This window comes from Schistocerca serialis, chromosome 9, assembly GCF_023864345.2.
Source record: "Schistocerca serialis cubense isolate TAMUIC-IGC-003099 chromosome 9, iqSchSeri2.2, whole genome shotgun sequence".
Classification (NCBI taxonomy): Eukaryota; Metazoa; Arthropoda; class Insecta; order Orthoptera; family Acrididae; genus Schistocerca; species Schistocerca serialis.
The window spans coordinates 156,659,072-156,686,471 of NC_064646.1; the positions used below are offsets into that span (position 1 = coordinate 156,659,072).

Here is a 27,400-nt window from a genome sequence, read left to right on the forward strand (position 1 = left end):
CACCAATGCACTGCCCTTTTGTACCTTGTGCACGCGATGCTACTGCCACCTGCATATGTGCGCCCCAAGGCTTCTGTAACCTCAGTGTATATGTCCCTCTTCCTTTTGAAGTAAAGACGGGACATGTCAGCTCGAGAGGAGCGACTGCAGCATAACGTGTCTGTGCTGGTTGCCGCAGCCGCACCTGGTGGAGTACTTCGTGCCGCGCAGCGTCAGCGAGTTCAACCTGGCGGGTGTGGTGCCGCCGCCGCCGCAGCACGCAGCCGCCCTCGCCGCCCCCGCGACGCCCACGCCCGCGCCACGGCCCTCCTCCGCCGCCTCCGTGCTGCGCGGCTCGTCGACGTCTGCGTCGCGCGGCTGCGAGGCGCGCTCGCGCGAGAAGATGGTGACGTTTGAAGACGACCCTACCGTCACGCCGGCGCGCAAGGCGCTCGCCCTGGAGGACGTCTTCATGTGACGCCGCCGGACCACGTTCGGCGCTGTCCTGCGCAGGCGCATCCTATGATTCTAGCAGGTGTGGACTCCCCCCCCACCTTAACAGTGTTCTGCCTGGCTGCCGGTAGCGTTAACATTACCCTACCGTTGTTGTAGTCTTCAGTCCGAAGACTGCTTTCATCGGCTCCCTCGCGAGCCTTCCCTGTGCAAGCCTCTTCATTTCTGCGTCAACTGCTGCACGCTACATCCGTTTGTTTATTTATTGAACCTCATGTGACTAGGGCCATCAGCCCCTCTCTTACATAGGACCACAGTTTCACATATACAGTACGTTTTTGACGTCATACTTTCCTAAGAAATAAATATTTTAATATGGCAAATAGTCTTAAAATGATTTGAGAGTCACAAGTGGCAATGTGAGTAAATAATACCGGCTATGAACTAATAAAGTTAATACTAGCAGTACTCTCTTGCTAGAGGGCCCAGATTTCGTCACCTTTGTACAGTCGTGGACAAAACGAGCGAGACCCTTCGCCTTTTCGTTATGCTGACCCGCACAGCTTTAAAGTCTGCTACACAGCATAACAGGCAAGGCGATGAAGTGCTACCAACATACTATACACAGGCGTGAAATTGGAAAAACTATCCGAAATTTGTCAGACTGTTTTCAATCATGTGTAAGACTATATAAAGTTGATTAGTGTGTTGACCACTGACACCTAAATATAAGATATAAATGAAAGAAGAAACGCTAATTAGTATGAACTGTACTAATAAAAATGAATTTCAGCTTATCGAGATAACGTAACTGTTTCAGTAAGACAAAGTACCCCAGATCGTTAAGAATTAGCAAAATATGATGAGCATTCGGCCGCGAAATGGTCTGTGTCAACGTTCAGACCAGTCATACTGGATTACCGTTGCTGACCTACCATGAAAGTGTGCAAATTTAGAAATGAGTGAAGATTCATAACGAAATTCAGTTAAAAATCATTCAGTGCCACACTTAAGTCAATTCAGTTACTGACAGAAGCGGAAAAAGTAGGCAGTAACAAGTATGAAATTCTACAAGAGTTTCATATCGACATCCACAGGGCGCCGGTACAGAATAAAGGTAGCAATAAAACGTATTGAGGGCGCGAGAATTTCTTAAAATTCCTTTACTGATTGTCTATCTGCCTCCATCGAGATTAGAAACGAAAACAAACCAGACGTTCCTTGCAGTACCAAACACCTTTCACTAGGCTTACAGACAACCCAGGCAAACAGCCTTCTATTATTACCCCAGACGTGAATAACCTAGTAATTTCGCAATGAAAATGGCAAAATAATCTGCAGTTTCTGTTGCATAGAGCTTTCTGGACTCAAAAACATGAATTGTCTACCTTTATGTCACTGCTTATGTGACAATCATTCGGGGTGTTAATCGAAATAACAAAAAACTGTTATTAGCGAGTAAATTTAGTAGCATAATTCTGCACCACCCCATGAAATAAACGGCGACGTAGCTGCCAAACGTATTCTACAATCTTTCGAATTCTCTATTAGACGTGCCATAGCCAGAAAACGTTCATTAGCCGAAGTGTTCCTTAAGGTAGCTAGCAATGGGAATGCTAGCACATCTAAAACGCTGTGGCACTAATAGCGGGATCTGAATTACCACGTGTATAGGCAAATTGATTTTATTTGCCTTCCTGTAAACGTGATTTGGATCGAAAGCGTAGCTACGATTAATATACTGATGTATCGATTCCAACTGGAACATTTCGAATTAAGAGTAGGGGAAATTATTATGCGGCCCTCATTTTCAGTAACTATTTTCGTTGTTAGGATTTCGTCACGTAAATCGGTAAAAATGGAACCCTATTACCTCACTTTCTTGACCGTTTATCTGTCTACCCAACCCTTAAAACCCGTTTACCTCGAGTACGGGTGGACATAATAAGCGGAAATGTATCGCACTTCCTGCAGTATACGGTCCCTTGGTGGTGTAAAATAGTGAGCTTTGTCAACGCAATCTAAAGATACGGCCGTTTATGTAAAAAAAATTTACGCGAAAGGTCAAAAAATGGCTCTCAGAACTATGCCACCAAACAGCTTAGGTCATCAGTCCCCTAGATCTAGAACTAGTTCATCCTACCTAACCTAACACACATCCATGCCCGGGGAAGGATTCGAACTGACGGCGCAAGAAGCCGCGCGGACCGCGATATGACGCCGTTGGGCGCCGGCAAGCTGTTAATATCATCCGGTGTTACTATAAAGTTATTCACTTCTGGTGAATTATTTTCTCCGCAGTTCATTTAAGAAAGAATAACTAAAATATATTTAATGTTACGGAAGAGGAAGGACGCCTAATTCATCTCCCCTTGTCTTCATTCATGATGCTAGATTCGCAATCTGAGCATACATACTATCCATAGCCACACTTTAGATCCAAGTAATATTCACAGATATGCGAATACAACACATTGGCTTATACTTGAGGTATTTCGTTTCCCACGAAGTGGTGGCAGACGATGCTGTGGCGTCTTCGAAGCGCGAGTTTCGCCAGTGCTAGCTATCTCAGCACATCAGCTGAGCGAACTTGCATAGTGTGTTGGTAGCACTTCACCGCCTTGCCTGTTATGCTGTGTAGCAGACTTTAAAGCTGTGTGGATCAGCATAACGAAAAGGCGAGGGGTCTCGCTCGTTTTGTCCACGACTGTACATTAGGACCGTTATTAGTCCTGAAAGTTTTCGGAAAATGATACAAATTATTATGCATATTTCTGAATTCATGCTCCACTTGAAGGCAAGTTACAGTTAAATTATTGCAAAATACGAAAGCCAGTAATTGACATAAACGTTAGAGTTGAAAAACGGGAAAAACAAAAAAATCGTAATTTCATCCTCCATAAAATTCTCTTAAATACAATTAATTTAAATGTATTTTTCCTGTCTTAAATTGCCAGATAGTTTCACTAACATGATTCACTTGAATGTCATGAATAAATAATCTTTTCAAGTATTTTCAGCCTTCCAGAGACGTGTACCATATGCGTAGATAAATAGAGTGTTTCGTGAAAATAAACTAAGCATTTCGTGCCACAAATCAGTTTCTCTGCCCTTGTGTTTTCCCAAATCAAAAAAGTAAAGTAATCTTTATAAACGGGAAATAAAATCAGTTTTTGATGACAGTTTCAAACTTCTTCCCCGGGACGAAACTAGGGACCGCAAAGGGGCGAAATTTTGAACATAAACAGATTTATTATATTGGCCACTACAGTAACACGGCCAAACACTCAACGATAACTATTACACACCGGAAACTACAATGCACGACTGAAATGAGCTGCAATATTTGAACACAAATCCGTGCTAACATACAGGGACTGGAGGCTGTTAATTCGGATGCTGCGCTAGACCTAACTCACAAAAAATATTCTTCGTACGTATAAGCTACACGCCACACACTCAAAAAACTCTCTCAACAATACAATGGACAGACATCACGTGTGTACGCGCAGTTTAACATTTGTTACCAACTGTGGGGACCGAAAATTCCTAGGGGAACGAAATTAGGTGCTGGGACGATATTAGGTTCAAAAAATGGATCAAATGGCTCTGAGCACTATGGGACTCAACTGCTGTGGCCATAAGTCCCCTAGAACTTAGAACTACTTAAACCTAACTAACCTAAGGACATCACACACGTCCATGCCCGAGGCAGGATTCGAACCTGCGACCGTAGCGGTCGTGCGGTTCCAGACTGTAGCGCCTTTAACCGCTCGGCCACTCCGGCCGGAGACGATATTAGGACCCCTTGCCTTACTACTGATGCCGTTACCACTAATAGTTACAATAAAATAGTAATCATGACAATAACAGCAATAACGATAGTGGCGAACATAAACAGAATCTATAGGAGCACAAGATAGATGTTTTCTGAGACAGCAAATTCTGACAAAACGAAATTTAAGAAGACTGCATCGGCTAAGGTTCCTGGTAAAAAAGGAAGATGGAAATTTAAGGAGACTGCTTCGTAACAACGCTGGGAAAGAGAAATATATGGTTGGAAAGAATGATGCACTAGGGTAACGAGTGTGTGCTGGGACAATGGCAATCCTTATTGTTGCTTTAGTAGCTACCTGATTAACTGTCTTCTGAAGCTGGAGTTGTTATTCAGTTCTCTAATGTAATGCAGGAGGTTATTACAGAGTCTGGTTTCTCTTACTGACAAGAACTTCGAGAAGGTGGATTAACGATGGAGTGGAACAGAACAGATTTTGCTCTCATGGGAATTGGCGTTTCTGCCATGTTGTTCAGACAAGAAGTTTAAGATCGAGGAGAGATATGGCAGACAGCGTAGACAGCCCTTGTCTGTACGGAGCCAAGATAGCTGTGCATATGATGATGAAATTCGGTGAAAGAATCGAGCATCACAGATATAACTAACACAATCATAACTAGTTCCAAGCGTCGTGAGCTTTTCTTCCTGTAATGGAATCTTGGTCCCTCTCTGCAGTTTTCATCTCCCACACGTCCCTTCATAACCAAACTAATCATCCCCGCTCCCCCCTCCCCATGGCTGTGTCTTATCAACTAGTTCCTTTCTTTACTGAAGTTACGCGACAAATTTATTTTTTCCTCATTTCGATTCTGTACCTTTTCATTAGTTACTTGAGCTACCCTTCTAATATTCGGTATTCTTCTTTTCTTTTCCTTGTGCCTTTGTACCGCATCTTCGCAGGGTAGGCATGGTTATTAGCGCATTTTGCAGTTGTTAATTCAAGGAATGATCGGTTGGTAGAAGACATTCTGTGACATCAAGGGATCACTAATTTAGTATTGGAGAGAATCTTGGGGGAGGGGGAGGGGGGGGGGGTAAAGGGAAACAAAGAAGGGATGAATACAGTAAGCAGATTCAGAGGGATGTAGGTTGCAGTAGTTATTCGGAGATGAAGAGGCTTGCACAGAATACAGTAGCATGGAGAGCTGCATCACACCAGTCTTTGGGCTGAAGACCGCAGCAACAACAAATTTAAGGGGTGGCCCGATGCTCGATTCAAATTATTTGTTGGCAACGAGATCTGGCTGAAATCCGAAGTAGAAACCTCTGATATATTTAGCGAATCATGGGACGTATATCAGAAAGACAGATTAGACGCCATAGGAGGGGCAGAGTTCAATGCAGCTGAAAAAAATTTTGGCTCTATCGAGGTAGAAATTGAGTGCGACATTGAAGTTATCTAGTCGCGTATTAACAGGTCCAAGTGAAACCAAATTGATCGTCGGATGTTTTTAGCGGCCACACGATTCCGCTGTGACAGGTCTAGAGTCATTCAAAAAATGTTATCGTCATTATCGCGTAAATACGCAGATCATGCAATACTACAGAGACTTTAAGCTACCGATTATAGACTGGGGCGTCTATGGATTCATTGCAGGGGGTACACACAGACAGTCTTGCGAAGTACTTTTCAACACTTTTCCGAAAACTGTCTTGAGCAGCTAGTTCGACAGCCAAAATGGAAATATCTTAGACTTGTAGCTACAAACAGGCCGGACCTTATCGATTGCGTCAGTGCAGAGACGGGGTTTAGTGACTGTGATGTCATGATAGCGACTATGGTTACGAAAATGAATAAACCATTCAAGAAGGTTAGGAAAGTGCTTCTGCTACATAGAACAGAATCACTTGTTAGCATCTCAGTTATAAAATGAACTGCGACCACTTAGTTTCATTATGATTGACGTAGAGGAATTATGGGCAAAGTTCAAACGCACTTCAAATCGTGTTGTGGACAGGTATGTAATTAGATTAAGGACGGAAAAGACCCACCGTGGTTTGGCAACGAAATTCGGAAAATGCCGAGTAAGCAAAGGTTGTTGCACTCTCGCTTCGAAAGAAACCATGCATACGACGCCAAACAAAAGTTATTAGATATTCGTACGTCTGTGAAAAGAACTGTGCGTGAAGCATACAACTACCACCGTCATACCGTAACAAAAGATCTGGCAGACAACGTGAGAAAAATCTGGCCCTTTGCAGATCGCTAAGCGGGTCTAAGGCTTCCAACTAGTCACTTGCTGACCAGCCTGGTGTGAAAGTTGAAGATAGCTAAACGAAAGCCGAAGTTTTTAATTCTGCATTTAAGAAATTGTTCACGGAGGAGAGTCGTACAAACATACCATCGTTTGACCATCGCACAGAATCCCGTATGGAGGACATAGTACTTTACTGGCCATTAAAATTGTTACACCAAAAAGAAATGCAGATGAAAAACGGGTATTCGTTGGACAAATATATTGTTCTAGATCTGACATGTGATTACATTTTATGCAATTTGGGTGCATAGATCCTGAGAAATCAGTACCCAGACCAACCGCCTCTGACCGTAATAACGGCCTTGATACGCCTGGGTATTGAGTCAAACAGAGCTTGGATGGCATGTACGGGTACAGCTGCCCATGCAGCTTCAACACGATACCACAGTTCATCAAGAGTAGTGACTGGCGTATTGTGACGAGCCAGTTGCTCGGCCACCATTGACCAGATGTTTTCAATAGGTTCAAATGTTCAAATGTGTGTGAAATCTTATGGGACTTGACTGCTGAAGTCATCAGTTCTAAGCTTACACACTACTTAAATTATCCTAAGGACAAACACACACACACCCATGCCCGAGGGAGGACCCGAACCTCCGCTGGGACCAGCCGCACAGACCGTGACTGCAGCGCCCCGCTCGGCTAATCCCGCGCGGCTTTTCAACTGGTGATATATCTGGAGAATGTGCTGGCCAGGGCAGCAGTCGAGCACTTTCTGTATCCAGGAAGGTCCCTGCAGGACCTACAACATGCGGTCGTGCATTATCCTACTGAAAAGTAGGGTTTCGCAGGGATCGAATGAAGGGTAGAACCACGGGTCGTAACACATCTGAAATGTAACGTCCACTTTTCAAAGTGCCGTCAATGCGAACAAGAGGTGACCGAGACGTGTAACCAATGGCATCCCATACCATCACGCCGGGTGATACGCCAGTATGGCGATGACGAATACACGCTTCCAATGTGCGTTCACTGCGATGTCGCCAAACACGGATGCGACCATCACGATGCTGTAAACAGAACCTGGATTCATCCGAAAAAATGACGTTTTGCCATTCGTGCACCCAGGTTCGTCGTTGAGTACACCATCGCAGGCGCTCCTGTCTGTGATGCAGCGTCAAGGGTAACCGCAGCCATGGTCTCCGAGCTGATAGTCCATGCTGCTGCAAACGTCGTCGAATTGTTCGTGCAGATGGTTGTTGTCTTGCAGACGTCCCAATCTGTTGACTCAAGGATCGAGACGTGGCTGCACGATCCGTTACAGCCATGCGGATAAGATGCCTTTCATCTCGACTGCTAGTGATACGAGGCCGTTGGGATCCAGCACGCCGTTCCGTATTACCCTCCTGAACCCACCGATTCCATATTCTGCTAACAGCCATTGGATCTCGACCAGGAAACGTGATGATACGCATTTCTCGTCCTTACACGAGGCATCACAACAACGTTTCACCAGGCAACGCCGGTCAACTGCTGTTTGTGTATGAGAAATCGGTTGGAAACTTTCCTCATGTCAGTACGTTGTAGGTGTCGCCACCGGCGTCAACCTTGTGTGAATGCTCTGAAAAGCTAATCATTTGCATATCACAGCATCTTCTTCTTGTCCGTTAGATGTCGCGTCGGTAGCACGTATTGTTCGTGCTGTAGCAATTTTAATGGCCAGTAGTGTAGAACTAGTTAAACCTAACTAACCTAAGGACATCACACACATCCATGCCCGAGGCAGGATTCGAACCTGCGACCGTAGCGGTCGCGCGATTCCAGACAGAAGCGGGTAGAACCGATCGGCCACATCGTCCGGCTATTTACCAAACACCACCCTTCCCAATGACCATTTGCTTCGGTCCATGCAGCATGGTCTTTCTGAACAAAATTTCACAGCGTTTAACGATCTTTAAAACTGTCTGCAAGACAAGATAACCTTAAAACCGTAAAGTGGGAAAAGGTTGCAGCTGCCGAAGGACACTACTTTCAGTAAATTATCATATACCATTCTTTTAAAATAAACAAGTGTTTTTGACAATAAACCGCGAGAATTAGTTCAAGTATAAAATACATTTCTCTCTCCTTCAGCCATCGTCAGTTATTTTTCTGCTCAAATAGCAAAATTCATCTACAACTTGTTCAGAACGTCCTCGGAGCCGTATGGTGGGTGGAAGAACCAAGCTGTATCCTCAGGTTCCCAACACTTGTAGTGTCAAGGTGCGTGAGGCAGTGCAGGGAGTACAAGCCCTACTTCGCCACGCAGTGTTGACACGGGGCTATCAAAAATATTGACCTCCCCCCCCTCCCAAATCAACGAACTTGTAACTTGTGACATCACACTAGTGGGCTTGTCTGCCATACTTCATGAATACTCAGCTCTGTGCAGGGCCCACAAGAACTCAATATGTCAACGAAAAGGTATACATTAAAGGTGTTAACTTTGTCGTTGCTGTCGAGAGCTTGCATGCATTTAAATGTGCAGTTACGAATTATTACACTTGCCTAAAACACACGCATCAAAAAAAGTTTTGCATCACCTCAGTTCCGAGAGTTCTGTTACGTGTACAGAAAATTGGAATAGAGATCAACATAAACATCATTTCCGACCTTCTTATTGCTCATGAATACCACACATTCCATGTTGTACCACCATACAGCGAGACTTCCAGAGGTGGTGGTCCAGATTGCTGTACACACTGGTACCTCTAATACCCAGTTGCACGTCCTCTTGCATTGATACATGCCTGTATTCGTCGTGCCATACTATCCACAAGTTCATCAAGGCACTGTTGGTCCAGACTGTCCCACTCCTCAGCGGCGATTCAGCGTAGATCCCTCAGAGTGGTTGGTGGGTCAGGATGTCCATAAACAGCCCTTTTCAATCTATCCCAGGCATGTTCGATAGCGTTCATGTTTTGAGAACATTCAAGCCACTCAAGCCGAGCTATGTTTTTATCCTGAAGAAAGTCATTCACAAGATGACGCCTTCCATGACCACCAGCGGCCTACATCGGCCCCACAAAATGGCACCCCAAAACAGCAGGGAACCTCCACCTTGCTGCACTCGTGGGACAGTGTGTCTAAGGCGTTCACCCTGACCAGGTTGCCTCCAAACACATCTGGTTGAATGCATACACGACACTCATTGGCGGTGAGAATCTGATGCCAATCCTGAGCCGCCCATTCGACATGTTGTTGGGCCCATCTGTACCACGCTGCATGGTATCGTGGTTGCTATGATGGACTTCACCATAGACGTTGGGAGTGAAGCTGTGCATCATGCAGCCTATTGTGCACAGTTTCAGTCGTAACACAACGTCCTGTGGATGCACAAAAAGCATTATTCAACATGGTGGCGTTGCTGTGAGGGTTCCTCTGAGCCATAATCCGTAGATTGCAGCCATCAAATGCAGTAGTAGCCCTTGGGGGGCCTGAGCGAGGCATGCCATCGACGATTCCTGTCTCTCTGTATCTCCTCCATGTCTGAACAACATCGCTTTGGTTCATGCCGACACGCCTGGACACTTCCCTCGCTGAGAGCCCTTCTTGGCACATAGTAACAATGCGGACGCGATCGAACTGCAGTATTGACCTTTTAGGCATGATTAAATTACAGACAAGACAAGCCGTGTACCTCTTTCCTGGTGAAATGACTAGAATTGATCGGCTGTCGGACCCCCTCCGTCTAATAGGCGCTGGTCATGCATGGTTGTTGATATCTTTGGGCGGGTTTAGTGACATCTCTGAACAGTCAAATGGACTGTGTCTGTGATACAATATCCACAGTCAACCTCTATCTTCTGGAGTTCTGGGGAACGGGGTGATGCAAAACTTTTTTTGAAGTATGTAGTTACTCGCTCACCTCCAGAGACGGCTGCTGGCATTTGTAAGACTTGCAGTATCACGTGCTGTGTCGTACACGCCGTGACCTGTCGTTGTCACGGGCCTCAGTGCTGGCATTAAACAAGTGCTTACTACTTTGGCCCGTCACACTACGACAGTCCCTTCATAATGTATACGGTACACACGGGTACTGTATTGTTTGATCGCTAAAGTTGGCAGCGGCAGGACACGATACATTAGCGGGCCAAATTCGACCGAATTCTGCCATTCCAGATTCAAAGAGCACATGTTCAGGACTTTGTGAACTACTTTGGACAGTGTGGAGAGATTTTATGCATTGATCAAACTGAACTGAGATTTCTGAGAGTTTGGTTGCGTTCGGATTATTTTTTTAAATTGATTGCTTTCGTGTTTTTGTCGATATCCTTGTGTAATATACCTTCCCCTCGCCCCCCTCTCCCACCGCCGCTGTTTGCTCTTTCTGAAATGGGCACTTGCCTTACAGCTTCCCGGCTTGTCCGTTTTAATATTCCCACTACCTCAAAATTTTACAAAAATTTTTTGTGGCGCAAATATCATATCTCAGCACCGCATGCCAGTGGAGTCAATAACGTTCAGTACAAACTGTAATACTTAACTTGGTTACAGGATTTGCTGGCCGAGGTTTTCTTTGAATAATATGATACTAATAGTCTCAACTCTAGACGGAAACATGCTTTTAATTCATCCAGACAGTCTCCATATTGTAAGATTGAAAGGGAGAGCGAAAAACAAAAATTCAAAAAAACACGAGCTCACATCTGCTATAAAGTTCAGGCTATAAGCTTATTCCCGATAAAAACGTTTCGACACTTTGTTATAATTTCATATACATTTACAATTAATGTTACCATAGACAGTTATTTTTCGAACAGATTCTAGGGATGAAATATTTCATAGTCTCACCTAAAAACTAATGACTTTATAATCGTATTATAACTCCCACCATCTAATGCTAATACTTGGTCTTTTTCCTATGTGGTACTTATTATAATTCATACTTAAACTGTACTTTGAAAATTAAATACAGATATTCAGTAATTGTTCGTTAAATGTGATAATGCCATATGAGGTTTTGGTTTTTAACATGAACATTATTTTATAAGCAAAATTGTGGTTTTATAATGCTTAGACCGATGAAGTATCTGGTAATTGCGTATTTTTCTCTCACGTTATGAAATAACGGAGAAATAATTTCAAAGAAAGGAAAAAACTGTTATTACGGTAGAATCTAAAATTACTAACAATCTACTAAGATGTAACTTATATCGAAAAACGACATTCCCGAAAACAAGCTTTCCAATAGAAAAATAGAAATGTCTCGAGTGCATAGCTAAACTAAGATATCGTATATTTCAACTGTTTCTATGTTAGGCACTTACAGTTAACTATGACTTAGTTTGCTGTCGTACCTGTAGGCATAATTAGCCCTCGTCTTTCACTTAATCCCTGTGATTATGATCAGCAACTAATAGAAATTATGGACAGATGGGGAGGTTGCACAGCTAGATAAATAAGACAGCTAGATAAATAAGACAAATTCAGATTATTTTCAGTACCAGCCTACGTACTTAATCAACTGCCCTCCGCCTTAGTTGAGTGGCCAGCATGTCTAACTGACATGCAGCAGGCGTAGGATCGATTCCCGGCCGGATCGGAGATTTTCTTCGCTCGGCAACTAGGTGTTGTTTTGTCCTTATCATCACCAACACGCAAGTCGCTTAGTGTGGCGTCAACTGTAAAGACTTTCAACTCAGCGGCCAAATTTCCCTGACTTGGGACTCCAGGCCATCAATGCCATAAATCAGTTAATTTCACTTTCGCAACTAATGTTATAGCGTTGCTATGATTGGCATAGTGTAGTTAGACTGTTCAATTTCTACAGGTTATTTGACCAGGAGAAAGAAGGTTTCGTTGAAAGTCTATTATTATCAGAAAGATGGTTCTACATTCTGTCTCTTCAAGAAGTTTTGAGAAAACAGTCAGAAGGGAGATAGATCTATAATTAGAGATCAAGTGATTATTTTACTTTTATCAGTTGGTGTTATTGTTGCATATTAGCCTACAGGCTTTGACTGTTCGGCAAGTTATAAAGATACGACAAAGGAGGGCACTATCGTGTTCAATGTTTATCTGAGGAAATCCAATAGAGTTACTTCTTTTTATTCAGCTTCTATTTGGAAGAATTCCCTAAATTTAGTGAAGACCTATTTCAGTTTAACATCCTTTGTCTTACTGATACTGTCATCAGGCATTGAATATACACTGACGGATAAAAAAAAAAAAATCACAGCAGAAACAAAGAGTTGTGCGACATAAATAAAAGTTAGTAGGCTTGTTTCCACATCTGAAAGATTGTGTCTATTCAAATCTTATGCCAGTGGCGTAAGAAAGCTGCTTGTAGACCCTAGTGTGACTATGAGAATGCAGATCTGGTTTGCTTTAAATACATGCTGTGAAGGTCGTGAGCATTAGATACCTTTAAGATTTATGTGGTAAGTTGATGCTAGTCAAAAATGCCTTTAAGTTGAGAAAGACTCCATTATCAGCACCTCGCCGAGTTTGAATGAGGTCTTGTAATGGGGCTATGAAAAGCAGGATGTTCCTTCTTTGATACTGCAGAAAGACTTGGCAGGAATGTAGCCATTGTACATGATTGCTGGCAGTGGTGGTCATGAGAATGTACAGTCACAACAAGACCGGGCTCCAGATGGCCATGGGGCACTACTGAGAGGGAAGACCGTTGTGTTTAGCATATGGATCTGGGATATCATACTCCATCTGCAGCAGCAGTTGGCACCACAGTGACACAATGTGTTAGAGATCAGTTATCTGAAGGACAGCTCCAAGCCAAACGCCCTGCAGAGGGCATTCCACTGACCCAAAACCACTGCCATTTGCAACTTCAGTGGTATCAAGCAGGAGCATACTGGAGGGCAGAGTGGAGGTCTGTTGTGTTTTCTGATGACAGCTGTTTCTGCCTTGTTGCCAGTGATAGCCTTGTATTGGTTAGGAGGAGGTCAGTTGGGAGCTTGCTAGAGACATTGGATATACACCTGGGGTTATGGCCTGGGGTGAAATTTGGTATGACAGCAGGAGCACTCTCATGGTTATCCCTCGTACCCTCAGTGCAGATTTATATGTCAGCCTGGTGATTCAGACTGTTGTGCTGCCATTCATGAACAGCATTCCAGGGAGTGCTTTCCAACAAAATAATGCTCGTCCACATACTGCTGTTGTAACCCAACTTTCTCTACAGAGTGTTGGCGTAATGCCTTGGCCTGCTTAATCAGCATATCTGTCTCCAATCGAGCACATATGGGACAGCATCAGATGACAACTCCAGCGTCATCCACAAGCAACATTTACCGTCCCTGTATTGACTGACCGATTGCAGCAGGCATGGAACTTCATACTACAAATTGACATTAGCAACTGTACAACACAATGCATGCACATTTGCATGCTTGCATTCAACATTTTGGTAGTTACACCAGTTATTAATGCTCCATTATTTCACATTTGCAATAGCTTACATCACACTTACATCAACCTTTGATCTTGCAATCTTAATTACTTAATTATGTTACACTGACAAATGTGTTCCCAAAATTTCATTACTTTATGTTAATTATTGTTTGGTGTTGCAATTTTTTTCTGTCTGTGTAATTTGCAGACAAAGGTTATTCATCTCTGGCCTGCTAGTACTCCAGTTCCTTCTACTGGAATTTTCTATTTTTAGTGCATAGTACATGGATTTTATGTTTTGGAACATGGTGGAGAACTTTGCTGTATTGTTTGTAGTGCAAATTAAAGTCTTGTACAGAGCTTAAGTCTTGTAGCCTTCTACATCAAATAAGGCTGTATCTCTTCCTGGTGCAAGATACTTGGATGCCATATATTAACCACTTTGGCAGAAAGAAGATCAAATGTGCCAATAACCATAAAAAAAGGCTCACAAGAAACTGAACTGAACCAGTTAAGAATTGCAAATCAGCTTAAAAACTATTAAAATTCCAGATTAAAAACCAGTGCATTTTTTAAAAACGTCAGCTTAGTGATAGTAAAACCAATATTTAAAACAGAATTTCAGAATAATTATGGAAGCTTACAGTCATATAGCATAATCTTACAAATCAAACATTTAGAAATGTAACTTCCCTTTTATAATTACCTTCAATGGTTCTGTGTTTGGATCCCAGACAATATTGCTTAAATTTGGCTCTATTAAACATCCACCTAGTTCCATTACACATGTGGACAGATTACATCATAGTTTAGACTGAACAAACATTCATAATCTGTGCACATAGTTTACATCAAAACAAGCCATTACGTAAAGATTTATCTCAAACAATTTAGAATTAGACCCAAAACACAACAACATACTAACAACATCAAATTTAACATGCTCCTCTCTTCAGAAACTTATTTAAAAGCTATAAGATTTATAACAGTGCATAATACAGTCAAATCAGTACACATTGGCCACTGAGAACACATTAATAAATCAATTTAAACAATAACTGATTCTGAATAGTTGCACCCACTAACATGCAATGAAAACTACATTCACTAAGCCCAGCAATCTAGTAACTAATGAAAACAGTTCCATTACTCAGGCTAAGCTAGGGCAGAACTAGCAAAAACATGGGCTTACAGCACCCAATTGAAAATCTATCTTTCTAGGTACATACCAACCATATTTACTTGCTGATCATGCAGTCATGTACCATGTCCAAAATGTCAGAACTTCAACCATATTTGCACATTTGCCACAAGTGAGCCTCGTATTACAAAACATGATTTTTGCAATCTGTCCAATAGGAGATGAAATATCTCTGCTGTTGACACTCATTGCCTTGTGCACCACACAGTCAACATCCCTGAACATGGCTCACAGCAAACTGCTGTATATGTTTTGCAGCCACAAGATACCCATGTTTCACCAGAGAGAGCACACATCATCTCTGCCTGGTGAGTCATAGACCCAGAGTTGTGCCAATCTTGTTACATAGACAAAAATAATGCCACTTGCACAGGAAGAAGTCTGTTGAATGAAGTGTTGAGACAGGCCACAATGCCGAAAACTAGGAAATCTCCATGTGTAGTTATGCTAAAGGAAGGCCTCAGTAAAGATCCAGCAGAGGCAACGAGCCACAGGCATACATATATTTAATAATAGCATGAGTAAACATCCAGAAGTGGCTACTATGCAAGTGTCTTCAAAAGCACAGAGAGTTCCGGGTTCTTAGCACATGTCAGTTTGACTTCCAGAAAGGTAAATCAATAGGTGATGCCATTAGTCAGGCTATCCAAGTTGTAGATAAAGCAGACAATAAATATGGCGCCACAGTTACAATCTACATCACAGGTCCATTCAGTAATATACAGTGACCTACAATACTCAGTCACCTAAGGAGTCTCCTACAAAATGCCTTTAGCTAAGTTTCATGGACTACCAACAATGTTGCATAGTTGAAAGGGTTGCTGGTTGACCCAAGGTAATAAAGAAAGATTACCAAGGGCTGCCCAAAATACTCAATATGTGGATCAATATTCTGAGACCTGACAATCGAGCTGCTGGTGGAAAATTGGGATAGGATTGATGAAGTGAGTGGAGTTGTGGGTTATACTGGTAATAACTTGGTAAAGGTGTCTGGATTTCTAGGTGGAAACTTGAAGAAAATGCAAACTTTGTGCTCTTAAAATGCAGCTGTGGTTAGGAGCAACATATTAACAATCAGTACAAATAAAATGACATGCATGTTGCTCAAGGACAAATTTTCCTTAAACTGAAACCCAGCCTTTAGATTAGATAACAGCCCAGTTATGCAAAACACTTTATGCAGATATTTAGGAGTTTTCCTCAATGACCGGAGAAACTTTTCAGCACATGCAGGTACAGTCTGTCTGTAGGCTATTTACATCATGCACAAAATTGCTAGTGCTGGCTCTGTGAGCTACAACTTAACCTTGGAGGCTGTAAAACTGTACCACAATACAATACAGAATGCCAACAAGTGCTTTGGCTCATTGCCTCTGCCTAATATGACACGGAGCCACCCTAAGATACATACAAGAAGAGGTGCTCCTAAGGATGATGGAAGCATACAGGTACAGTACCACACCAATTGAGGTCTTCTCACCACTCTAGAAACATGTCCCATTAATGTTGGTGTTGTGGGCTTCAGTCCTGAGACTGGTTTGATGCAGCTCTCCATGCTACTCCATCCTGTGCAAGCTGCTTTATCTCCCAGTACCTACTGCAACCTACATCCTTCTGAATCTGCTTAGTGTATTCATCCCTTGGTCTCCCTCTACAATTTTTACCCTCCATGCTGCCCTCCAATACTAAATTGGTGATCCCTCGATGTCTCAGAACATGTCCTACCAACCGATCCCTTCTTCTAGTCAAGTTGTGCCACAAGCTCCTCTTCTCCCCAATTCTATTCAATACCTCCTCATTAGTTATGTGATCTACCCACCTAATCTTCAGCATTCTTCTGTAGCACCACATTTTGAAAGCTTCTATTCTCTTCTTGTCCAAACTATTTATCATCCATGTTTCACTTCCATACATGGCTACACTCCATACAAATACTTTCAGAAACGACTTCCTGACACTTAAATCTATACTCGATGTTAACAAATTTCTCTTCTTCAGAAACGCTTTCCTTGCCATTGCCAGTCTACATTTTATATCCCCTCTACTTTGACCATCATCAGTTATTTTGCTCCCCAAATAGCAAAACTCCTTTACTACTTTAAGTGTCTCATTTCCTAATCTAATTCCTTCAGCATCACCCGACTTAATTCGACTACATTCCATTATCCTCGTTTTGCTTTTGTTGATGCTCATCTTATACCCTCCTTTCAAGACACTATCCAATCCATTCAACTGGTCTTCCAAGTCCTTTGCTGTCTCTGACAGAATTACAATGTCATCGGGAAACCTCAAAGTTTTTATTTCTTCTCCATGGATTTTAATGCCTACTCTGAATTTTTCTTTTGTTTCCTTCACTGCTTGCTCAATATACAGATTGAATAACATCGGGGAGAGGCTACAACCCTGTCTCACTCCCTTCCCAACCACTGCTTCCCTTTCATGCCCCTCGACTCTTATAACTGCCATCTGGTTTCTGTACAAATTGTAAATAGCCTTTTGCTCCCTGTATTTTACTCCTGCCACCATTATAATTTGAAAGAGAGTATTCCAGTCAACATTGTCAAAAACTTTCTCTAAGTCTACAAATGCTAGAAACATAGGTTTTCCTTTCCTTAATCTTTCTGCTAAGTTAAGTCGTAAGGTCAGTATTGCCTCACGTGTTCCAATATCTCTAGGAAATCCAAACTGATCTTCCCCGAGGTTGGCTTCTACCAGTTTTTCCATTCACCTGTAAAGAATTCGCATTAGTATTTTGCAGCTGTGACTTATTAAACTGATAGTTCACACCTGCTTTCTTTGGGATTGGAATTATTATATTCTTCTTGAAATCTGAGGGTATTTTGCCTGTCTCATACTTCTTGCTCACCAGATGGTAGAGTTTTGTCAGGACTGGCTCTCCCAAGGCTGTCAGTAGTTCTAATGGAATGTTGTCTACTCCCAGGGCCTTGTTTCGACTCAGGTCTTTCAGTGCTCTGTGAAACTCTTCACGCAGTATTCTATCTCCCATTTCATCTTCATCTACATCCTCTTCCATTTCCATAATATTGTCCTCAACTACATCGTCCTTGTACAGGCCCTCTATATACTCCTTCCACCTTTCTGCTTTCCCTTCTTTGCTTAGTACTGGGTTTCCAACTGAGCTCTTGATATTCATACAAGTGGCTCTCTTTTCTCCAAAGGCCTCTTTAATTTTCCTGTAGGCAGTATCTATCTTACCCCTAGTGAGACAAGCCTCTACATCCTTACATTTGTCCTCTATCCATCCCTGCTTTGCCATTTTGCACTTCGTGTCGATCTCATTTTTGAGACGATTGTATTCCTTTTTGCCTGCTTCATTTACTGCATTTTTATATTTTCTCCTTTCATCAATTAAATTCAATATTTCTTCTGTTACCCAAGGATTTCTACTAGCCCTCATCTTTTTACCTACTTGATCCTCTGCTGCCTTCACTACTTCATCCCTCAGAGCTAACCATTCTTCTTCTACTGTATTTCTTTCTCCCATTGCTGTCAATTGCTTCCTTATGCTCTCCCTGAAGCTCTGTACAACCATTAATATCAAAGTACAATATCTTGCAGTACTTGCAGACTTGTAGACTTGGCATATATAAGGTACAGTATAAAAAATTAAAGATTCCAGAATAACTAGTATTTTATTGTTTTGAGATTGTAAACACGAAGAATGAAAATAGTATTTGGACAATGGAAATACAGGACACCAGGTATACAGTGTCCGTCAGAATATTAAAGAGAGACTACAAAGAAATTATATTGTCCCTAGCCCCAAGTTATGGTTCACGTTAAGACAGGATACAGTTCTTATCCCTAATACATACACTGAACAGCATTGTATGACTATGGCAATTTGGAATCCCCTGAGTGTGTGGTCTTCACATGTCCACTCCAAGTGGAAGCTAGGAGACATGAGCCCCCTCAGGGAGAAACAAGATTCCTAATTAGGAATGCTGACACATTGATGTTACCAATTAATATACCTAGAGAAGAACTGAACAAGTTCAGTGTAAGTATTAGAGACATATAACAGATGTTGTTAGTAAAGAGGAGGTGAGTGAGATGAAGTATGCAAATGATGAGAGGGTGTGAAAGGACCACCATAGTGCCAAAGGTGAGGAAATGATGAGTACACGAGCAGTGTACAAACACTATGTAACCAGTGAAGTGTTGTCTCACTCTCTTACGCCACTAGCTTAGTTGCCTATTTTGTATACATTATTAATTTAGACTCCCTTGAGAGTCATGCAAAACAGAAGACTTTTGCGAATGTTATGCAGAAACTAATTACCATCTAAACTTAGCATTTAATGAGCCCAGCAGTTTCATTGTAAGAAGGGCAGATGAACAAACTTACTTAATTGTTAATTGCATGCTGTTAAAATTGAAAATATTTTGAGGTAAAATTTATAGAAACATCAATTTTGCATTTTTTTTAAGAGCAGTAACATGAGGTTTTAAAATTCAAGGTCAATTTTAGCCAAAATCTTTTGTGGCATGTATGCATATAGCTTAGGTGGCTTTTGTAGGCCAATTTGAGGCTGTTTTGGAACTTTGTAGACCACAAGTGTTCTATATTGATTTGTTTGTCTCAACTTCGCCTACACCACTATGGTATGTTGTAAACAGCAATCATTTACACCCATTATACTTTCTTATTACTAAGCTATATAGTATAAATTAGCATCTCAATACAATAAAAAGTATACTATTATGTAGAGAGTTTTAAATACACTGAATTATTGTATGACCTGCTTTAAAACAGAGGCAGATATTCTCATTCCAATAAATAAAAAGAGATGTGTTCATTCCATTTCTGTGACTTCCAAATTATGTTCTGTTATGTACAGTGCAGCTGTAGGATTATCTTTAGGTTGTTAATTTCCTGTAGTGATATGAGAACCTGAGCTTTCCTATGTAAGGGGCTTATTCTGTTTTGATGAAAAAGTCAAAATGTAGTTTGGTTCTTACCCTTCTTGCTGTCAAAACAGCCTTTTTTCAGTAATTACAGCTATGATATCTACAGTTATTTGGAAGTTCCATCTTTCATAAATATTTACGCAAAAAATGCGCAGTGAAAAAGCTGGACAGAGTGCTCTGGTTCCACTTAATGCTAATGGAAATTAGAAGCACAGGTAACCTCTTGCCATAAGAGTCAAATGTAGACCATCGCACAAGCTGTGCAATGATGTGAGGAGTGGTACCTTAATTAGGGCTGTTGATAAAATATTGATATATATCAGTGATATTTTTTCCCCTATATATCCATATATCAATATCAAAATGGCAATACCAAATGTCAATACTTTTATTTTATATTACATTTGTTGCACAGTTTTCAGTATGTATTTGTTGTTCTTTTGAAATTGTATTAGAACATACTTCTACTTTCACTGGGTGAAGGAATCTCACTACTTTTTGAGCTTTCATCATGTTCAATATTCCTCATTGACTGTGTGAAGCAAATACAAGTGGCACAAAAGAAGAAATCTATCTGAGTGCACTAGGGGGGGGGGGGGGGGGGGCTGGCTATGTGAGTGGAATAACAAGTTTTCCAGTGTGAAGAAATAGGACACAAGCTGCATTAAAAAACAAAATTTTAACACAACTAGTGTGCCATATCTTCACATCCACATTCTTAAAAAATAGTTACTGAAAATGATGAGCAAAAAACTAAATGACAAGATTGGTCGTTACAATGGGTGGGAATGTGTGAGGAGAAATGCTGATGTAATCAGTACTTAGCACTACCAACAGAAGCTGCAAAGTTTAGCTACACCACAGAATTTTGATACTACAACTACTAGGTCAGCGGCGTTGGCAGAAATGAAAAAAAAAAGAGTGAAGTTAACATGAAATGTTCCAGACAAATCTGATATGTGGCCAAGCAATGGACCCAGTGGATACCTTTTATTGTGCCACTTACAAGCAGTTACCACTGTTAGCAAAAGGGTTATCACCAAGCATGAACGTGCACAGTTTTCATTTCAATTCTTGCTCAAAGGGTAGGCTGCTAGTTTGTTGATGTACAGAGCATCTAATAATAAATCTATACTTAAATATACAGCTCTAAAGCTGGCAGTGTATTTACAATGTGAAGTTGATGTTTTTATGTTCCAGCATGTTGATATTTTTGCCACAGATATATTGATATATTGAAAATTTTTCTTGATATATTGAGAGCTGATAATGATATTTTTTTAAAGTATTGATATATCAGATTCTAGATATTTTTAAAAATATCAATAGTCCTAGTCACAATCACATCCATATGTAATTCTTCCATTCAGCTGAGAAAATCCTGAAGCTCTTCATTCATACATTCAGCAGAACAATTCATCCAGGGCATTTCATTTCTCTTAAATAGAGATGTAAGATATACAGTAGTGTGAGGAGGATTTTCAGCAATCTGCCTGCAGTCATCTTTGTTTGTGTAGTTGAGACACAGTCCAATCTGTCGCCAGCCTTCCAGTAACCTATAATCTTCTGTACCAAGATCTTTTCTCAAAGAGCCTAATCATAAGAGAGAGTGCTGAGCCTTGCACTTCACAAGTATAATGCTGACCAGCTACTCACTCCTCAATGAGTTCTGCACTAATTCTTCTCTTATACCTATTCTTTAGCTAGAAACTGCTCTTCAACTTTTTAACCTTTGCATGTACTTCCTTCTCTCTATTGCCCAACTGTTCACAGAACGTCTTTCACTCTATAGCCAAACTGTTCCTGAATTCATTGGCTTCTTTGCACACTTTCAACATATTGTGTAAAGCAATGAATTTGTTAGAGACTTCTAGAATAAATCTAACAGGCTTGCAGCATTTCTTGAATCTCCTGCCTGATTTTCTACATTTGACCACTGTGCAGTCACTTAACCAGTTCCTAACCAGATTGATGTCAGCTGTAGCTCTCAATTGTTCTAATAATGCCTTTGCTATTGCCAAATCATATTGTAAACTAACAGGTTATATTTTCATTATTTTATAGATACTCCATTGTATTTATCTCATCCAACTGGGAAATGTTGAAAATTGATACATCATCAATGAATGATCCAACAAAACTCAAAAAGGAATTTTAATGTAGTTCATTTTTGAAGGACAGGTACATGAAAACAGTGTTTCCCTTCTGTAATCTGAACAATTTGGTCTTTTTCCAGCACATTTCAAAGCTCTTTGTCTGTATGTAGATATTTGACATCATGGCAAAAGCACAATTCTGATGGAAAAACAGTCGTCCCTGCAGTTTGTATGTGTGTAACATCTTAGACAGGATTTTTTTGTTTGATGAATCCCTCTAAATTAGGCACATATAATGATTCATTACTTCACTGGTGACAGTAAAAAATTTGGATTACTTGTAAAATTGGTAGCTGCTGTATCTCAGAGTTGGCTTTAGAGGTGAGCAATAATTAGAAATATATCTTTCACTTCTTCTCTTTGAAACGGTGACAATGTATTCATTATTTAGTGTTTTCTTTTAACAGTTGCAATCTACATAACTTCTTCACAGTGCATAAGTTTTAAACCTCTCCTAATTTTTTTAAATTTCAAAATTCTTATATGAAAAATAATGGGGAAGAAGTAAGATGAAAAAAGGGGGAATAAAAATTTGTTTAAGTCATCTCTGAACAACATTTGCACATTGTGTTATTTTAAATTTTTTTACTAATTTACCTGCAAGAATGTTTGTGACATAATTTTCTCTTTGCAGGAGTGTGGCTGTATTTGAGTATACCAAGCAGCAGTGCACATTATGCTACTGTAAGGAATTGTTCCCAATAGGTGAATGCCCATAATTTAAAACAAATGATGATTCAGACTCTAACCATGCATGTATTCAACCATTTCCGACACATTAATATCTCACTAAATTATCACTACGCACTCCAAAGTGAAATGTGATTTAAACAAGACTCCTGTAACACTGTATTGTCTCAGGTTCGATATGAAAAATTTAAAACTCCACATCATGAGGGGAAAGCTACAGTCTACATAAAAAAAAATGAAGATTTGTTTATAGGGATGGTGGGTACTTCAAGAACAGTGCTAATTAATGCCAAGAGCAAAAATACATCTTTTAAATTCTACTGGTGCTGTTACTTTGTAGTGAATACCGTATGTTATATTTCTATTTTGTGTGGTGGTTCACGTCCACAAAGGTTCCTCATGTCTAAAAGATCTGGGCCTAAAAGGAGAATTCACTTGACCTATGTGTACTATAAGGAATTGTTGTGTGATTTTTGATAATTAGTATGAAAGTGGGTAATATGACAAAAAAAGAAATAAGCATTAGGTGAAAGACAGTGCACAGATTTATCATTTTATGGTAAAACATCTGTCCAGATACTTAAATTTTATGTGCATATTGATTTCACATGTGAATGTATCATTGTCAAATGGTGTGATCTTATTTTGTTTGTTTACTAAGAAGTTTTATTGTTGTAATAACAATTCTGCAGAATAATTATTAAAATTAAATATTATGAAAACTGTTGCAAGTTAGATATACAACACATTTATCCAGTTAACTGTTCCTTTTTTATTTATAAATAGTATGTATCTTGAAAGATAACACTAAAGATTAATAAATGTTGTTATAAGAGCATGAATAGCTTATATCTCTTATATTTTATGCAGAATTTGTGTCATAAATTTCCATGAAAAATTATTTTGTGGGCACATAGAAAGTTTTTAAGTCGCATGGTCAAACAAATTTAAATGTAGCTTACATATAATCAATACAAAGCATTAAACTGTTAGTTTATTACGATCTGTTGTCATAAATTCTATGACTTCAGCATCTTTATTGCAAAGTGGATTAAAAATAATATTTTGCATAAGTGATAGTAACTCTGTGTAAATTGTTGACTACTTGCAAGACTACTTGCAAAAGAAGCAGTATGATATTACACATTTACTTTCAACTGGAAGAACATTTCCATCAGAAACGTTTGACAACAATATCTGCCACCCTCTTCCCCCCCCCCCCCCCCCCCCCCCTCCCTTGAATTTTTATGTGGGTTCTAAAATATTCCCTCTTGTGTCATGTCCCTCACTATTTTAAGGAACAAATTGAACAACAGTGGCTAACAGCTGAAAAATTCTTTTGTGGATGAATTTGTCCTCATTTCCTGTTTCTTGTTCCCACTTCTTTCTTGGAGGTATTGTTGTGTACTCATTTGCCTTGATAACTTACCCTCTTTCTTCTCAAGATATTGACTATCCAATGGCATCTTACATAATGTTTCCTTAAGTCTAACATAGGAGACCAGAAAGAAAATGCATAATAAAGAGAAATTCCAAATACAGGCATAATCAGAAAGTGTGCAGTATGTATCAACAGAAATATTTCAGATGAAGTACTAAAATTAGTTAAGAGTAAAAGGCCACAGTGTAACACCAGAGTAGGTAACAATAATGTTCACTCATATTTAAAAAAAAAAAAAAAAAAAAAAAAAATCGAGTTTATATTATTTTTATTTACAAACCAAAGAATATCAACCCCATTCAAAGGAATAATGCTACAAAAATTAATGTGAAGGGCAGTGGGTATTATCGCTTTTCACTGCAGTAATAAAAATGAAGGGTCATATAAGTAAAAGATTTTTATGGCTGCATACCTCATTCCTTTCTGCTCCTCACTAAGGCTGAGCAAAGAATAGTGCAAGGGCATTTCTGCTTCTAGTTTTATATTTATGAATGTTATCATTGTTTTCAAACTGTCACTGAAAGGTGACAACAAACTTCATAAGGGAGTAAATGTGCTATGAAGCGTGAAGCGTCAAAAATTTCCAGAATAATCAAGAAGCAACATGTGGGTGTCATCAGCCAAGGTGGTAGCTCTCCTGGGATCTGTGAATGATAATCTGCTTTTACAAAAGGTGAGTGTAGATGAAAATTCTTGTCAGTAAAGTAAAAGGTACAGTGTGAAATGAATTAAATGAAAAAGGAGTAAATTAGTTACAAACTATGGTGTGCCCACACTTCATTCAACATGTAAACATCACTACAGATATTCAAATTTGGGTTATGGCATGTGCAATACGTCTGCCATCATCAACAATGAGATGGTACAGATTGATAGCAAAATTCTGCATGAGCAGCTGAAATATTGGGACATTAATGCTGTTGATGACCTCTGGAATAACTGTTTGCAGCTCAGCAATTGTTCTGGGGTTACTGCTGACACCTTGTCTTTAATACAGACCCACAAAAAAGAGTCACTTGTGTTCAGATCTGGAGAATATAGTGGCCAATTGAGGCCCATGCCAGTGGCCTCTGGGTACCCCAGAGCCAGAATGCAGTCTCCAAAGTGCTCAAGGACATCAAACACATTCCTGCTTTGATGGGGTCGAACTCCATCTTGTACACACACTACTGCAGTCTCAGGCAACTGAAACCACACTGTGAACAGCAGCACTAGTGCATGATGGGAGTGGCAACTGGTTAGGGCAAGGCGGAGGCTGGAGCAGGGAGGGGGAGGAATAGTATGATTGGGGTGGTGGACAGTGAAGTGCTGCAGGTTAGATGGAGCGCAGGGGAGAAATGGGGAGGGGGCAGGTGATGGGAAGTAGCGGAAAAGGAGAGAGATAAAAAGATTGGGTGTAGTGGGGGAATGACGGATTTGTAGTGCTGGAATGGGAACAGGGAAGGGGTTGGCTGGGTGAGGACAGTGACAAATGAAGGTTAAGGCCAGGAGGGTTACAGGAACATAGGATGTATTGCAGGGAAAGTTCCCACCTGCACAGTTCAGAAAAGTGGTTGTTAGTGGGAAGGATCCATATGGCACAGGCAGTGAATCGGCCATTGAAATGAAGGATATCATGTTTGACAGTGTGTTCAGTAAGAGGGTTGTCCACTTGTTTCTTGACCACAGTTTGTCGGTGGCCATTCATGCGGACAGACAGCCTGATGATTGTCATACCTACATAGAATGCAGCACTGTGGTTGCAACATAGCTTGTAGACCACATCACTGGTTTCACAGGTAGCCCTGCCTTTGATGGGATAGGTGATGTTAGTGGCCAGACTGGAGTAGGTGGTGGTGGGAGGATGTATGGGACAGGTTTTGCATCTAAGTCTATTACAGGCGTATGAGCCATGAGGTAAGGGATTGGGAGCAGGGGTTGTGTAGTTATTAGTTAGTTACATGTTCCATTGATCAATCTGATGGTAACCATTATGATGTGGAATGTGTCAAGTGCATAAGCAATGAAAACATGAATGAAGCTTAAAATTTTTATTGCCTACCCCATTCCCTTAAATGGCAGAAAATGCATATGGTATATCCATAGATTTATTTATTTCTATTCAAGCATTCATCTATGGTATAAAAGGAGTTGCCAAGGACACATGATTTCAATTCATTTTTGAAACTGTTACTGCTGTCTGTCAGACATTTTGTTTCATCTGGTGATTTATCAAAAAGTTGTACAGCAGCATATTTTACCCCTCTCTGTGCCAAAGATAGGTTAAGTAGGGGATAGTGTAAGTTATTCTTTCTTCTGGTGTTACAATCATGAATGGATGAGTATACTGTGTGGACGGTGGAATACCACTGTGGGAAGGGTGGGAAGAATAGTGGGTAGGACATTTCTCATTCCAGGGCAAGACAAGAGGTAATCGAACCCTGATGCAGAATGTAATTCAGTTGCTCCAGTCCTGGGTGGTACTGAGTTATGAGGGGAATGCTTCTCTGTGCTGGATGGTGGGACTTTAGTAGGTGGTGGGAGGCTGAAAAGATAAGACATGGGAGATTTGTTTTTGTACAAGGTTTGGAGGATAATTACGATCAGTGAAGGCTTCAGTGAGACCCTCAGTATATTTCAAGAGGGACTGATCGTCACTGCAGATGTGATGGCCATGGGTGGCTAGACTGTATGGAAGGGACTTCTTGGCATGGAACGGGTGGCAGCTGTTAAAGTGGAGGTATTACTGGTGGTTAGCAGGTTTGACATGGCTGGAGGTACTGATGTAGCCACATTTGAGGTGCTAGTCAACATTTATGAAGGTGGCTTGTTGAGTTGAGTAGGACCAGGTGAACCAAATGGGGGAGAAGTTGAGGTTCAGGAGGAATGTGTGTAGAGTGTCCTCACCTCTGATCCATATAGCAAAGATGTTATCAATGAATCTGAACCAGGTGAGGAGCTTAGGATTCCTCTAGATGCCCCATGAATAGGCTAGCATAAGATGTAATGTCTTCAAAGGAGGAGTAATTGTGGGTGAGGATATAGTTGGTCATGGTGACTAGGAAGGAGGTTGTTGGTCTGGAATCCACTGGTCATTGAGAAAGGTAGTGTTCAATAGCAGTAAGGCCATGGACACTAGGA

The 27,400-nt window shown here is 40.8% G+C and overlaps 1 long non-coding RNA gene across 1 annotated transcript; it reads left to right on the top strand.

Moving 5' to 3' along the window:
* Window positions 1-348: 348 nt before the first annotated feature.
* On the top strand, window positions 349-23,677 carry LOC126419256 (uncharacterized). The gene is made up of 2 exons (XR_007575947.1): window positions 349-514; window positions 22,784-23,677. It is a non-coding gene; the product is annotated as an uncharacterized LOC126419256 (long non-coding RNA).
* Window positions 23,678-27,400: the final 3,723 nt, after the last annotated feature.